The sequence below is a fragment of the Lactuca sativa genome, chromosome 3 (genome assembly GCF_002870075.4).
Source record: "Lactuca sativa cultivar Salinas chromosome 3, Lsat_Salinas_v11, whole genome shotgun sequence".
NCBI lineage: Eukaryota > Viridiplantae > Streptophyta > Magnoliopsida > Asterales > Asteraceae > Lactuca > Lactuca sativa.
The window spans coordinates 6,824,625-6,840,718 of NC_056625.2; the positions used below are offsets into that span (position 1 = coordinate 6,824,625).

The following is a 16,094-nucleotide window of genomic DNA, read 5'->3' on the forward strand; positions in this document are numbered from 1 at the left end:
CAATTAAGCCAAAATCGTTTATTATGTGATGTTTTGTTTTCACAACTACGCAGGAACGGTGCTTTCTTTTTATCGAGTCTTTGAAAAGTTATTTCGGGCATTATAACAAACACTTGGTATGCATCGTCACATGGTTCTACCATTCTATGCGCCTTTAACGCAAATTTCAGAAATGAAATCAATTTGAGTCCAAAAAGAACTTTTTAAGAAAAAGAAAAGCCAATTGAAGAAAAGGAGTATTATTGTAGTGGGGCGTTGAGTGCATGATGAGAGTACAAAAGGCTAAGGTATATGCTTTCATACAAGAATCTTATTTCAAATTGAATACATCAGGAGTGTACATACTTTTTGAGTGTTTTGGTACGTTTATGAATGTATGCCTAAAATTTGTAAATTAGTTTCCTCGTGTTGTAACAAATTTATTAATTATATATTTTCGATATTATTTTTCTTATGTTCTCTTATATATGTATATTTTCACTATTAGACCGGGACCATTACTGTGACTTTATGTTTCACATGTACCATTTCTGTAATTTGGTATTACACATGGATCATTTATGTAATAAGTGTCCTCTTGTTTTAACAAATTTATTAATCATATATTTTTATACTACTTTTGTAATATTTTCTTATATATGGACATTTTCTGTATTTTCGCCATTACACCGAGACCATTATTGTGATTTTATGTTCCACATGCACCATTTCTGTAATTTCGGTGGATCATTTATGTAATTTCGCCACTACACGGGCCATGCATGTAACATCACAATTACACAAGGACCATTTTTATAACTTTAACTTATAGAAGGACAGTTATTATAAATTTGTCTTACATTGGGATTATTTGTGTCATTTCGTTATTACACATGGCCATTTATGTAATTTTGTCTTACATAGACCATTACATAACTTTTACATCTTGACAATTTCTTTAATTTTCTAATAAGGACCATTACATAATTTTACCAATTTCTCAAACATAAGGAATTGAGGATCATGAGATAAAATATAATTTTTATCTATGGATAATTTCTGCAATTCCCTTTAAACATAAGGATTATTTTACAGGGACTATTTTAGTAGTTTTATCAAACATAGGAACCATTTGATAATTTCAAAGGGACCATTTATGTAATTTTTTTTAAACATACGGACCATTAGATAAACATAATTTTAAAAAGAGACCGATCTTTCATTTTTTTCAAACGTAATGATCATTAAACAATTTTATAATTGACTCTTTCTATAATTTTCTAAAAATAGGGATTATTGGACAATTTTATAAAATTTCTTACACGTCTTTCTAAAATTGTCTGAAATTATATATACTTGATGGTTGATCATGCGTAAGTTCGACAATATTTAATCGTGTCACTAAATGACAAAACCTTGAAATCATTTTTGGCAAAATAATGTATTCTTGTGACAATAAACAAATGATCAATAATTGCATGAGTGCCTTTATAGTTTATATACTTTAAGGGTTATAAACTTGATTCTTCAAGCTTATTCTACGAAACTTAGTCCCAATTAAATGAGCGTATTCTTCAAGCTTATTCTACGCTCATTTAATTGACTCTAGTGCCACCAAACACATTGCTAGCAACTATTCCATCTTGACCAGCTTGAGGGAATCACACGATGACGTTCCTGTTAACATACCAAATAGTGACAACGTCCCGTTGAAGGAATAGGGAGTGCTTGTTTACCTGACAATCTAAAAATCAATGATGTTCTTTATATACCGAATTTTAAATCCAATTTTTTTGTCGGTTAGTAAAATCACCAAGAATCATAACTGTTTAAATTTGTAACATTTTTACTGGATTTTTGTTACATACATGACACATATTCGAGAAGCTGATTGACACAAAAATTTGGCATCTGAGGTTGGGACATGCTTCGAATTATAGATTACAACATATTAGCTTTATAAACAATTTAGGAAGCTTTGACTATTCTGATTATGGCCAAACAAACTAGATTACCCTTTGAAATTAGTTCTATTAAAACAATCTCTCATTTTGATCTTATTCATTGTGATATATGGGGAGGATATCGTGTTCCTTCGCTCTCTGGTGCACGATACTTCTTAACCATTGTGGATGATTATAGTCATTCTACTTGGGTCTATCTATTGAAACATAAATCTGATCCTAGCTCTAGTCTTATTACCTTTTACAAGTTGGTTGAAACTCAATTTGAAAATAAAGTCAAAAGGATTAGAAGTGATAACAGGGGTGAGTTTGTCTCGAATAATATGCTCAAATTCTATGAAGAGCATGACATTGTGCTCGAAACCTTGTGGGTTCACACCCCACAACAAAACAGGGTTGTTGAGAGAAAACATAGACACCTATTAGAGATAGCTAGAGCTCTTCATTTCCAAGCTAGCGTTCCCATCAAATTTTAGGGAGAGTGTATACTCACGACTACTTATATTATAAATAGACTGCCCTCTCGATCGGTCAAGAAAAAAACTCCATATGAAATTCTGTTCGGCAACAAGCCTAAATATGACCGCATGAGCGTTCTAGGTTTCTTAGTGTAACATTTAAGTTTTGGGTAATTTCCTCTTTTAGTCCCTAATGGTAAATTGTTATCAATATGGTCCTTTACTAGTACGCGGGGCATACTCTATGAGTACACTTAGCATACTAGCCTTCTAATGGTCGCAGATTCCACCTACGTACGTGGGGCGTACGTGGAGTACGCAGGTCTGGGACGAACCTTAATTTTTAGGGTTTGTACCCTATTTAATCGTCTTAAACTCATCTCTTGGACATTTTAGACCAACCTCCACCTCCCTTTGCCATGGAAACAAAACTCTAAGTGTGTTAGTGAGTTTTTGAGCTTGATAAAGAGATTTTTGGTGTCTTAAGGTGAAGAAGAAGAAGAGAAACCCTTGGAGAAGTAGATTGAGCTTGTGGATCCAGGATCACCTTCTCCTTTGGAAGCTTTTTGAGGTAAAAAGCTCACACCTTTATGCCCATTTATGTTAGATCTTCTATATGATGTTTCTTGGGCATTTTGAACCTTTTATGTTAAAGGTGGGCATTTGCTCTACTCCAGAAGCAATGGATGCTAGATCTTAGCTCCATTCAGTCCCTATGATCATAAAAATGCAAAATTTATGGACTATTTTGACCTATGAATGTATTAAGACCTTTGGTAAGCTCTTTTTGACCTCTTGAGCCCCATTAAGCCATGCATGCATGTAAAGTTGCCAACTTTACGTGACAAGTCGCCTTTAGGGACCAGATTTGAGAGTTTGGATAAAGGACTTAGCGGGTTAAGTGCTTAATGGAGTAAGTTGGTACATTGGGGAGTATGTAGGGCGTACCCAGCTGGTACGCTACACGTACTAGCCCCAGATGGAGTACGCTAAGTGTACGAGCTGAGCATGCCCCACATAATCAGCATATAGGCCTTTGGGCTTATTCTCCTCGATATTGGGCCATAGTGTGGATTTGGAAGTTTGGGCCTAGTTGGGCGATTAGATCTTTGTTTTGGACGTTGGGCTAACATGTTGGGCTTCCTTGGATTTTAGGCCCATGATGGGTTTTGGGCCTAATTTGGAAGATTGGGCCATATATTGGGCTTTAGGATTTGGGCATTTGAATGGTCGAGTTGGGCCTTGGTTTTGGGCCAAGTTAGATAAAGGGTAAATTGGTCTTTTACCTTGGTGATAGGCCAAATAGCTTAGACTTTTGGTTATGGGTTGGAATCTAATTAATAATTGGATGTTATTGATTTTGATAGTGCGGGGATTTTCTAGGCCAACAGACAGAGATTCATTCGAGTGATTCAACAACTTGAGGTGAGTTTCATCTCTATGTTTAGCGGGTCAAAGGCACCAATACTAGCCCCTGGTCTATTATGTTAGGATTCTATATGTCTGCGTGACTCTTACATTTGTATGTATTGGTATGCTTACCGGGCAGGGCCCGAGGCCAGGCGGGGCCCGATGACTGTACTATATGCTATTATCTTTGTGATTATCGCATGTGTTTGTATGATTATATGTATACCGGGAAGGGACTGATGACTGACAAATCTATATACCAAGCAGGGCTTGATGTTAGGCGGGGCCCATTATGTGCTTATTATGTATGGTATATGGTATTTTGGGGAACTCACTAAGCTTTGTGTTTACATATTTTAGTTTATGTTTCAGGCCCTTCTGGTTCGAAAAGGAAGAGTCCAAGATGATTGCAGAGCACACACCACCTTATTCCATGTTTTGTGATTTACTCTGGTGTTTTATGATGTATTGATACACTTTTTTCCACCTTGGTTTCATGATAATGTTTTGGATTACAATTTTATTAATTTAAAAATGAAAATCTTTGGTCTTATTTTTTGGACGTTACACTTAGCTTATGTGAAAAAAAACACGAAAGGATAAATTTGAAGAAAAGGGGAGATCTTGTTTTTCATCGGTTATCCACAAGGGAAAAAAGGGTATAGAGTTTCGACATTGAAAATGAGAAAATTCTCGTTTCTAGAGATGTGAGGTTCATTGAATGTGTTTTTCCTTTCCAAAACCATGACAAGGACAAAACTGGTTTGCAAAAAAATGATGAGACACTATCGAGTCCCCTTGATGATTTTCATGAGACTTTTACACCAGTGGCCAAGCTCTGTTGCTATTCAGAAAAGGTGGGCTATTCATTAAATTGATGTGAATGACGCCTTCTTACATGGAGATCTGCAAGAAGAAGTGTATATGAAAGTGCCACAAGGTTTCGCGAAAGAAGGAGATATCATAGTTTGTTGTCTCTAAAAATCATTGTATGGTTTGCGCTAAGCTTCGCACTACTGGTACAATAAATTTACCAGAGCTCTTCTCGAAATCGGTTTTAAACACTCTAAAGCAGATCATTCTCTTTTCATCTTCAAACAAAGGGGTATTCATGTTTTTGCTCTCATTTATGTTGATGATGTTATTCTTTTGGGAGATGATGAACAATGGATAGCCAACATTAAGAATTTTCTTGACAACAAGTTTAGTATAAAAGATTTGGGTCCCTTGAAATACTTCCTTGGTATTGAGGTTGCTCGAACGCCTGACGGAATGGTGCTTAGTCAAAGAAAATATACCTTGGACATTTTAGCAGATAGTGGTATGGAAGGTTGTAGACCGAGTACTTTTCTTATGGAACAGAACATTTGTCTCACTACTGAAGATGAATCTCCTCTTCTTGATGCTGGGAAGTATGGATGACTGATTGGTCGTCTTCTTTATCTACTAGTTACTAGGCCTGGCATCACATTTGCTGTTAACATGCTTAGTTAATTTGTTTCTATTCCACGTGAGACTCATTGGAATGTTGCTCTTCGTGTGTTGCGTTATCTTAAAGCTACTACGGGTCAGGGTATTTTTCTTCCTGCCAAAGGCGATTTAACGTTGAATGCCTATTGTGACTCAGATTGGCTTGGTTGTCCTTTCACAAGATGGTCAAAGACTGGTTAGTTTATCACTTTAGGAGGTGCTATTATTTCTTGGAAAACTAAGAAGCAATCTGTTGTTTCGCGTTCTTCTGCAGAAGCAGAATATCAGTCAATGGCAACAACAGTTAGTGAAATTTTGTGGTTGCGTTGGTTACTTCAAGATTTGGAAGTTGTGCAAAAGCATGCCATAAAACTTTATTGTGATAACCAAGCCATTCGTCATATCGCAAACAACCCTTTTTTCATGAGCGCACAAAACATATTGAAATTGACTGGTTTTTTTGTTCATGAATGGGTACCGGTGAAATTTTACCAGCTGCTTTTCGCACTAATGATCAAATTGCAAACATTTTTACCAAACCACTTGGAACTGAGAGATTTAGTCTATTACTTGGCAAGATGGGCGTTAAGGGGAGTGAAGAAAATATTATATTTTTGTCATGTTTATCTTAGTTTATCTCCTAATTTTCTAGTCTCATATATGGTTTCCTTTTATACACTTTCTTGTATTTTATTTAAACTCTTAGCCGATTGAATGAATGCGCCATTGCACCTCGAATCACATCGATCTAGTTAAACCCTAAATTGTGTTTTCTTTACAATCAAAGAGAGAATGCTAAGTAGTCAAAATTTATATGCGCTTCATTGCATAAAAGATCTCATAGAAAAGTACAAGACAAATACATATGAAAGTGAAGAACTTTACTTATATTTTAGGTTCTGAAAAACACTAGGGAAATAAACTAAAATGGCAAACGATGGCAATTCATTATCCTTCTAGATATTCTCTATATTAGTCCCATTATTATGATGTTATATTTGACGATAACATGTAGTTATTAGGACCCTCATTTTCTAATAAAAGGTTTTTCGTAAAGTCAATTTTACTGATTCCAACTTATGATAGTCGGTTTGGATTATGGCTCACACGGTATCGGTTTGACGATTTGTGTGTTTGAATGCCATTGCAAATTAATTGATCAAATTATAATTTTTTTTAATCTCTTTTGTTGAAGACCTTTTTTTTTTTATAATTTTTTTTAACCCTCTATGCTTATATTCGTTTTATCCTCGAGGTGCTTACTGCTTAGTTTGAGAGGAACTTATTACAAGGGAGAGTTTTTTTCACACACATTATCAAACGGGGGATAAGGATCACATATCGTTTGTACAATGATGCTTACTATTTACTGGGTTGTTGATTTTGAGAAAATCTTCTTACCCTTTTAACCTAAAACCACATGATATTTCTCATCATCAAAGGAGGGACATTGTTTTTTTTAACAATGGAAAAATATACTAAAATAAACCGACTAGCAAGTAGCTAGCAAACAATCAAGAAAAAGTGAAAATATTAAAAGGAGAATAACATGAAGGTTTCCAACTCAAAGAACTTAAACTAGCTCTATGCTTAATCCATCTGAACAAAATAAGTTGGATTTCATCCGCCGTCTTCATCGAGTTGCATTTTAACTTCTTAAAGATAACCAAATTTCGGGCATTCCAAATCATCCATATAACCAAATAAATAAACTCAACATCAAATTACGTCTTTTGTTTCCTGACACCTTCAAATCCCATCTCAAAATAAGATCAACCTTGTTCAAACGAGGAGCCAATAGGAGCCCACTCCACGAGTGAAACTGTAACGCCTGATTCCTGGTACGCATTCAATTATAATTTATTTATTTTTGTAGAGCTACTCGACGAGTTGGGAGCCTCAAACTCGTTGAGTAGAAATGAGATTGGACGTGGGGTTTTAAGCAATCTACTCGACGAGTTGAGAGCTCTCAACTCGGCGAGTAGGTCTGTCAGAGTGAAACCCTAATTTCGGGGTTTTGCACCCTATTTAAGCATCTTAATCCCCACCTTATGGTCTCATTTCCAGCCTCCAAGTCCCAAAACCTAATCCACGAAACCCTAGAGCATTTTGTGAGTGTGTGAGCCATTCTTGAGTAATCTTTGTGTGTTCTTGAAGCTTGAAGAAGAAGAAGGAGCTAGAAGGTTCAAGGAGAAGATAGTAGATCCAGAGACTTCCTTCCATCCTCATCATTTTCTGGTAATCAAGTCTCTAACTTGGCTATTAGTTCATTAGATCTCCTTAGTTCCATTTTATGAGGGTTTTGGTTCAAGAATCTTGATCTTTGGGATATGGACGTCCCAAGTGGCTTACCTTTCAGATCTAGGATGTAGAAGGGGTTTCATGGAATAAGGGTGCAAACTTTATGACCATGGAAGCCCCATGCAAGCTTAAAGACGTTATTATGACCCTTTAAGCCCAAAAGGAAATGCATGGAAGTAAAGTCTGAGACTTTACGTGTTTATTTGGTGTCTAGGACCTAGATCTCGGGTTTTCATGCTTTGGGTTGGAGTAATAAGGTTTTTAGACAAAGATCTATGTCCTAAGGAACTAGGGTTTTAGCTAAACCCACTAAGAAGGATTATTAGCGGGTAAAGTTGGAAACTTTACCCTTAAAAGGGAATTTCCATGTAACACCCAGAATCCAGAAGGCTAAGAAAGGAAAGGAAAATCCCAAGGAAAGAAAGGTAACTCATCGAGTCTGGGGGTCGAATCGACGAGTATGAGCAAATTTTTGGGTCGCGGGTTAAGTGACCTACTCGACGAGTTGGAGGACCAACTTGGTGAGTTGGTATGGGATTGGGAAACCCTAAATCCGGGTCTTGGTGCCCTATTTAAGCATCTTATTCTCCTCCCATCAGCCTCATTCTCAGCCCCCAGATCCAAAACCCTAGATCTCGAAACCCTAGTGCATCCTTGAGATTGTGAGCTTGTTTTTGAGGGTTTTGTGTGTTCTTGAAGACTAGAAGAAGAAGAAAGACCTAGAAGGTTCAGGGAGAAGATTGTAGATCCAACAACACCATCTTATTTCCACCATTTTCTAGTAATCAAGTCTCCAACTTGGCTTGTGGTTTCCTAGATCTCTTTATGTCCATTTTATGCGGATTTTGGCCCATGAAGTTTGATCTATGGGTGATGTGCACAAAAGTACTCACTAATTTTAATATTTATAACCTAACAAACTTAACTATCTATGCACTTATAGGTAGTGTACCTAGTCAGATTACAGTATAGTTTGGGTAAGTCGGGTGTCGATCACAGGGAACCGTGTTTCTAATTAATTTACTTATATTAAATTAACCTAATTATTAACAAGTTTAAAAGGGGTTTTATTTGATTTTACAAGATCAGATGAACTTAAATCAAATTCAATAAGTAAAAACACACTCTTGTTTAGTTTGAATCCACTTCTTCCTTATGGCTAGCTAATGATTACGGATTATTAAGTTAGTTTTTTAGATGTATTAGTAATTTAGTTCTAACTTTACCAATAATTAACTAATTCATGTCAAACCATGTATGTTCACACATAATTAAACACAGAACTAATTATGAATGTAATTATGCTATGTAAGATTTGTAATATAAACGCAATTATGGTCACAATACACGTTCTCTAGCACAGCTAAGATTATTTACTCTAATTACTAACTAAGATTGGTCAATCCTAGCTCTAACAATTCAATGTTCACTAAATCATTAGGTAAACAAGTTCATGCAATTAATGGTCACTAAACTACACAGAACATGCAATCAAGCAATTAGAGAAACAAACAATAGCATGCTAGGTTATACAAATCAAACACAAGCAATTTTTACCAACTAAACTTAATCCATAAACATTGAACTATTCAAAAGGTTGAAGCTTCATCTAGCTAAACAAAAGTAGCTAGATTCAGCTGCTCATCCTAGCAACTAATAAACCAACACAACTTAAAGTAATAAAAGACATGTTCTAATTTAACTAAGATATAAACCTTTATTCTTTTTGGTGTTGAAAACCTTCTTCCAGAACCCTTCTTTCGCTCTGAATCGTCTCGTGGAACTCTTTCCTTCAGCTAAAAGCTCCTTCATTTTGTAATAATCAAGAGAACTTAAATAATCTCCAAAAACCCGTGCCACATCGTGGCTATCCAGGCCACGTCGTGGGCTTCAAGCAATCCGTACCGTACAAGGAAATCCTCCGCATCGCGATGTCTATCTTCTAGAAGCCTCATGCCACGTCGTGGCTGACTTTGCCACGTCGTGAATTTAGTATTTATTGTGGATTTATTCTTTTCTTGTCTTTCAAGTCTCCCATGTTTCTCATATTGTCACTTTTGGTCCCTCTCTTCGAAAATCCTTTTAATTGAATGAAAATAACAATTTAAAGTCATAAGTATCATTATTCTAAACATATTATCAACTTATCAATAAAAATGTACTTAAATATTGCCTAAAAATAGGTATAAATATGGCAATATCAAAATACCCCACACTTAGGCTTTGCTTGCCCTCAAGCAAATTTAAACTTAACTCCTAATTACTAACACCACATAGAACAATCTGACTCTAGCTCAGCCATTATGCCAAGACCTCAACGCATGCATTTGTGTCTAAAATTTTCCTAAAGTACCCCCATACTTTAAACACTCACAATCTTCATAAACACTCGCCCGCTTTTTCCGAACAATGCTCATTTTATGCAACCCTCCGAATCCATCCGCAGAAAACCTCCTTATCCTCAAGGTATTTTTAGTTGAGCAACCTAAGCATACATAATCTAGAATTACAATCATTGATACCACTATGGAGCTCTTTTGGAATTCTTCACTTCTTTGACATTTGATATTCGATTTCTTTGAATTTACCACCTTTGTTGTTTGATTTTTGGTATCTTCAACTTTTTGAAAATTTTGGAATTTTGATCTTTTGATCTTCACTTTATTTGCTCCAAAATTCTTCAAACTTTTCTTGTAATTCTCTCTTTTTTTTACATGTACCTCTCTTTTTTCACTCAAAACCTACATGCTTAAGCAGAGGCGCTCAACCTCAACCTTTATTGGTTAATGATAATAATTTTCCTGGATACATTTCAGGTTTAGGCTGCTAAACATATTGCATCCCTCAAACCAAGCGGGGTTATGTTTTTGTTCCATGATTTCACTAAAATAAGGGAGGCCACAAATGCACTATAACGTGTATTGGATCAACTAAACATTTGAACTTTCATCGGATCATCCCACATAATACTAGCAATTATAACTCAAATTATTATCACTAGATTCAATTATTAAAAACTTCAATTTTCAAATTTTCAATTTTTACTATCAAACTCTATGATTATCTAGCAATTTACTTTTTCTACCCCTACCCTACACTTATTTCATACAATGCCCTCATTGTATTCATAAAAATAAATCAAAATTAAAGAAAAGGGAGAAAAAGGAACAGACTCCCCTGGGATAGTGGCGTGAGCATCTCCAAAAGTGTGGAAAACGTGCATCCGGAATATGGACCTCCAAAAATAGAAACTCGGTGTAGAACTGGGTGAATATGTAAATAAACCACAAACATGACTCGAAACTTCAATTCTTCAAAGTGGGTGTTAGCAAGTGGAAATGTGGGAAAGGATAAACTGAGACACGTCGTGGCAGGTAGCTGGCCACGTCGTGATATGAGATGAAAGTGCGAACAACAGGCTGCTTTATTTCTTCAAGGTTCATGAGCGCCACGATGTGGCGTAAGGATCCCACGTCGTGGAAACTGGACATCAGTAGAAAATGCCTTATTTCTTTTATGCACTCTAGCAACTTGACCAATGTCTAAATGGTTTAAGACGCTTCTATGTAAATATACTTCCCAACTATAACCTCTCTCCTACTAATGTACCCCACACTTATCTTGAATTGTGGGTTCCAACTCACGACTCTAAGCTTCCTTGACTCGACAAACACGACTCTAGAGTTAACCTTATATGCTCCTTAGAATTCCAATGCTAATCTGAAAAATGGAACAACCCAAAAGAAATAAAAGAGTAACATCATAGTTCAAGAAAGTTTTACATTACAAACCAAATTCAAACATAAAAAAAACTACTTAAAAACAAAACAAAATAAAAAAATAAAATCAATCATCATCTCCTTGGTCCTGCGCTCCACTTGGTCCTGCCCCGTCATTTTGCGGACGCCATAGCTCCTCCCATGTCGGAAAATAAGGATATTGTGGTGGCATAGAAGGTGGTTGGGTCACACCCAAATGCGAATAAATACCCTCAGTAAGCTGGGTATGATAAATGGCATGCCCCCGTAGATTATCCAAATAAGTTCCCACCCGACTCTAAAAAGGGTCGGTGGGTACTCCCTGCACATATTGTGAAGCAGCACGCTCTCTCTCGACCTCCCCTCTAGCTCGCACATTTCGACGCCGCGGTCTGGCTGGTGGTTGTTGCCCTGGCTGCGCCTCCTCTTGCTCGTCATCTATTGGCGGTATAACAAAACGACCCCCGATATTCACCACCGCTCGCATAACTCCCAAGACTTGAATGGTCAAGTCTGTGTCTGGGAATCGAGTAAGATTCCTCACAAAATCATGGGTCAAAATATGATATGACCTAGCAAGGCGAGTAACCAAATGCCCCCCCCCCCCCCCCCCCCCCATAATCGGGCTCCTGGGCCTAGAATTGGCCGCTTTCTTCCCCATGAACCTCGCCAACATATACGGTAAATCACAGCAAACTCCCGGGGTAATAAGAGTCCATAAATAAAACAAATTATGAATGGGGACTTTATCACCATGATGCTTGTGATTTATTGAAAAAGTGATCAGGCGATGTAAAAATCGGAAAACAGGATTCCGAATTTGTGACTCACTCGAGTCACGAGTATTGTACTCATGGCTAGAAATGCTCCTCCAGAACTAAACATCCATTACACCGGGATTAAAATCCCGAACGCAGCCAAGCAAGAACGGTATGAAAAACGGAGATTGAGTCTCCACTTCGGTATAAAGCCCCATACGCCAAGCGAATTCCCGAAGACTACACTCTCTATAAACACCACCCAAAATCAATAGTGCGCTCCTCGAAGCATACGGTAGAGAAAAACTCCACCGATAATTCCTGGTATACGGGTTCTTGAATGGAAAACAAATTCCTCCACCCGTGACAAGTGAAAGAAAATTGATCTCCTTCGTATGTTTTCGACCAATAGCGTCCCAACTCAGCGACCATTCCCACACCACCAAGCCATCCCCTATCGATAATTGGGGCTATCGCAAATTCCATATTGTACAGCCATCCCAGCCGATTCTCGTAAGTAGTTAACAATGGTCGGGGAATGTTTTGAGGAAACTGATATAAGGGATGTATACTTGCTACATCAATCGGGTTTTCCTCCTGTGGGATAGCTCTTCGTGGTCCCATTTCTGCATACACAATCAAACCAAAGCAGCAAACATCCAAAACATTAAAACAATTTAAGCTGTCTACCAAAAGTCACGACGTGGCTAGGCTACGCCACGTCATGGACCGCAGTCGGACCCTGGTTATAGATCGGTCATTTTGTACGCAATTTCTACCAAAATTAGTGCTTGGGGTTTGTTCCTATGGACATTTAAGGGACATGCAACCTAGAATTAACAACTAGTTTCAACCAATTTCATGAATCAAATAAACCCTAACCATGAAAATCTAAAATTGTAAGAACTAACCACAATTAATGAATAGAACACATACCAAGTAGAGGTAATTGACAAGAACTTGCAAGGAAATTGGAAGTAGATTAAGAAATTGGCTGTGGGGTTTTTTTGTTCCTGTTCGTGCGGCAGTATCAAATGGGGGATGGGGATGTTGGTCAAAGGGTTTTAAGGAAATGGTCCCCCCGTGACTTTTTAAAGGCCACGTCGTGGCTGGCTATGCCCACGTCGTGGACTTTAAAACTATCATTTGGTCCCGTGTTTTCATTTTTTACCACGATGTGGCTGCATCAGCCCACGACGTGGCAATTGCCTGATTGGAAAATTTTATAAAATCTTACATTTTAACTAACTACTTTGCATCTCATTCATTAATTAAAGTTCCCACAGCTAATTCTTTACTAAGTATCAGTTATTAGATGATGAGTTGTTATCTTTCCTAATTAAAAACTAAAAAAAAATTAAAAGAAAAGAAAATGCAAACCAAGCTCGGGTTGCCTCCCGAGAAGCGCTTCTTTTTTTTGGAGTCTTGAGTTGGACTCCGTGCCTTCTACGTTGAATCTTCTGAAGAGTCCACCACCAAGATCTTTTGTTCCTTGAATCGCCTCTTGTAAGCTTGAACTCGCCTTTTATACGCCTTCTTTGTATTCTCCTTTTTAGCTTTCCCCTCTTCTTCAAGCTTGCGTTTTGTGCCCTTGGTTTGTTCCTTGCACTCCATAACATCCTCCTCCTCTTTCATTACTGGCTTTGTCACTCTTGAAGTGACCTCCTCTTCATCACTTGTCATTTCCTCATCCTCTTTGCTCACCCAAGAAGGCGGACTCTTGTAAGCTATGACTTCAATCAAATATGGAACAGATGCCCTCGGTTTTGTTCTTTTGACTTGATGAACTGCCTTGATCTCTTCTTCAATAAGCTTTTCCAGTTCTTCTAATTCATTGTCTTCATTAATTGTGAACACCTCTTCTTGAACATGATCCTCTTGGAAGCCATCTTGTATTCCATAAACTTCTTGTTCATGTCCAACCCTCAAAGTGAGCTTAGACTCACGAATATCAACAAGAGCTCCAGCAGTGTTAAGCAATGGACGACCAAGGATTATTGGAACATCTGGATCTTCCTTCATATCCAAAACTACAAAGTCTATTGGAAAAACAAATTTTCCAATCTGCACCAAAATATCCTCCACGATGCCCCGGGGTTGTGTCACCGAACGATTTGCCATGTGAATCTTCATTTTTGTAGCCTTCATCTTCTGGATCTCCAATTTTTGATAGAATGAAAAAGGCATCAAATTAATGCTAGCCCCAGAATCGGCTAAAGCATTAACCTTCATTTTATTACCAAAATCACACGGAAGAGTGAGGCGTCCAGGATCCCCCATCTTTTCTGGTGTTTCTCCCAACACGGCTTTTGAGGTTTGTTCACTTAGAATCACCTTTGACTGCTTCTTTAATTGTCTGCGAGTGTCTATCAAATCTTGCAGTAATTTCTGGTTCTCGGGAGTTTTGGATAAGGATTCGACAAAGGGGGTATTAATCGGAATCCCCTTCACATGCTTTACAAACTCTAAATGTTCCTTCTACAGTAGACTAAGTGCAGCTCGGGTTGGAAATGGAAAAGGTGGCTGATAAGATGGAATGGGTTCAAAGAATTTTTGATCAGACATGCGCCACGTCGTGGCCAGAGGAGTGCCACGTCGTGGCGAAGCTGTTTCAGCAACTTTTTCACTTTCGAACTTTGACTTCTTGGGTTTTAGATCGGGCTGCTGCGGTTCTTCTTCCAATGCCTCCAGGAACTCAGAGATTGCTTCTTCTTCAGTATCGATGGCCATTACGTGAGATTGGGTCTTCACTTTGGGATTCTTCGAGGACAATTTTTCATGAACTAGAGTGGCTAGTTGACCAAATTGTACTTCAAGGTTGTGGATGGAGGCTTGCTGATTTTTTATAAAAGTTTGTTGTTCCATAATAGCAGAATCAGTGGCATCGTGTCTCTTTTCCGAAGCTTCCATAAACTTCATCAAAATGGTCTCTAGGTCGGGTTTCTTCTCGGCTGGTGGCTGCTCCTTCTGATAAAGGCCTCGACCTGTCTGCCTATACTTCTCTTCTTTTTGCTTCTTATACTCTTCATATGGAAACCACTCCTTCTTCGGTTTCCTCCAGTCCTCATCAAATTTATCCCCACTAGAGTAGCACACTTGAGCTTTTCTGTTCCCAAACTCATCTACATTGCAGTCCTTGGTCAAGTGTGGACCACTGTATCTCTCGCAACCCACTCTTATGGCATGTATCGATTGGTCCATTTGTGTTATCCTTCGATCCATATTATTCAACATGGCCATTACAGCTGCTATTTCTTCAGTTTGGGCCCCTTCACTGCCTTTGATTCCATCTTGCCTCGGGTTGTGGTATTCGCGAGAGTGCTTCGCGAATTCTTCAATTAGCTCCTTGACCTCCCTAAGATTTTCTTTGTCAAAGGTCCTTGAGAATCAAGGAGTTGTCTTGTCATCACGTTGACCCCATCATAAAAGATTGACATCTCTTGCCGCACATTTAGATCATGCTGAGGGCAATTTCTAAGCAAGCCCTTGTACCGCTCCCATGCTTCGTATAATGACTCCCTCGGCTGTTGCTCAAAGTTGGCTTTTGCCTTCTTGAGTTTGGCTATTTTGGATGGTGGGCAAAACTGGTCCAGGAATTGCTCACGCATTTAAGCCCAAGTGGTAATTGTACCCGGTGGAAGTGCTTTTAACCACTCCTTAGCAGCTCCTTTGAAAGTGATGGGAAGCATCCTAAGCAAGACTGTGTTTCTGTTGACATTTGGGACATTGAAGTAATCCGCAATGTCGTTGACTTCATCTAGATGCTTAAAAGCATCCTCATGATCTTTCCCGAAAAATGGGATGTCCTTTAGTGCAGTCAATATGTGTCCCTTCCGCTCGAATGTGGCAGTGGCAGGTATTGCGGGTTGGACTAAACCGGGACCCACATCTTCTCAGATCCGCTTTTTGTAAGCTCCCATGGACATTTCTTCAATTGCTGCCATCTCGTTCCTTGGCTCGTTCTCGGATTCGCTCGTGTGTTCTTCAAATTCCGGC

At 38.2% G+C, this 16,094-nt stretch overlaps 1 non-coding gene across 1 annotated transcript; it reads left to right on the forward strand.

Annotated features, from left to right (window-relative positions):
- Positions 1-15,551: 15,551 nt before the first annotated feature.
- LOC128133110 (small nucleolar RNA R71) lies at positions 15,552-15,658 on the forward strand. The gene has a single exon (XR_008231299.1). It is a non-coding gene; the product is annotated as a small nucleolar RNA R71 (small nucleolar RNA).
- Positions 15,659-16,094: the final 436 nt, after the last annotated feature.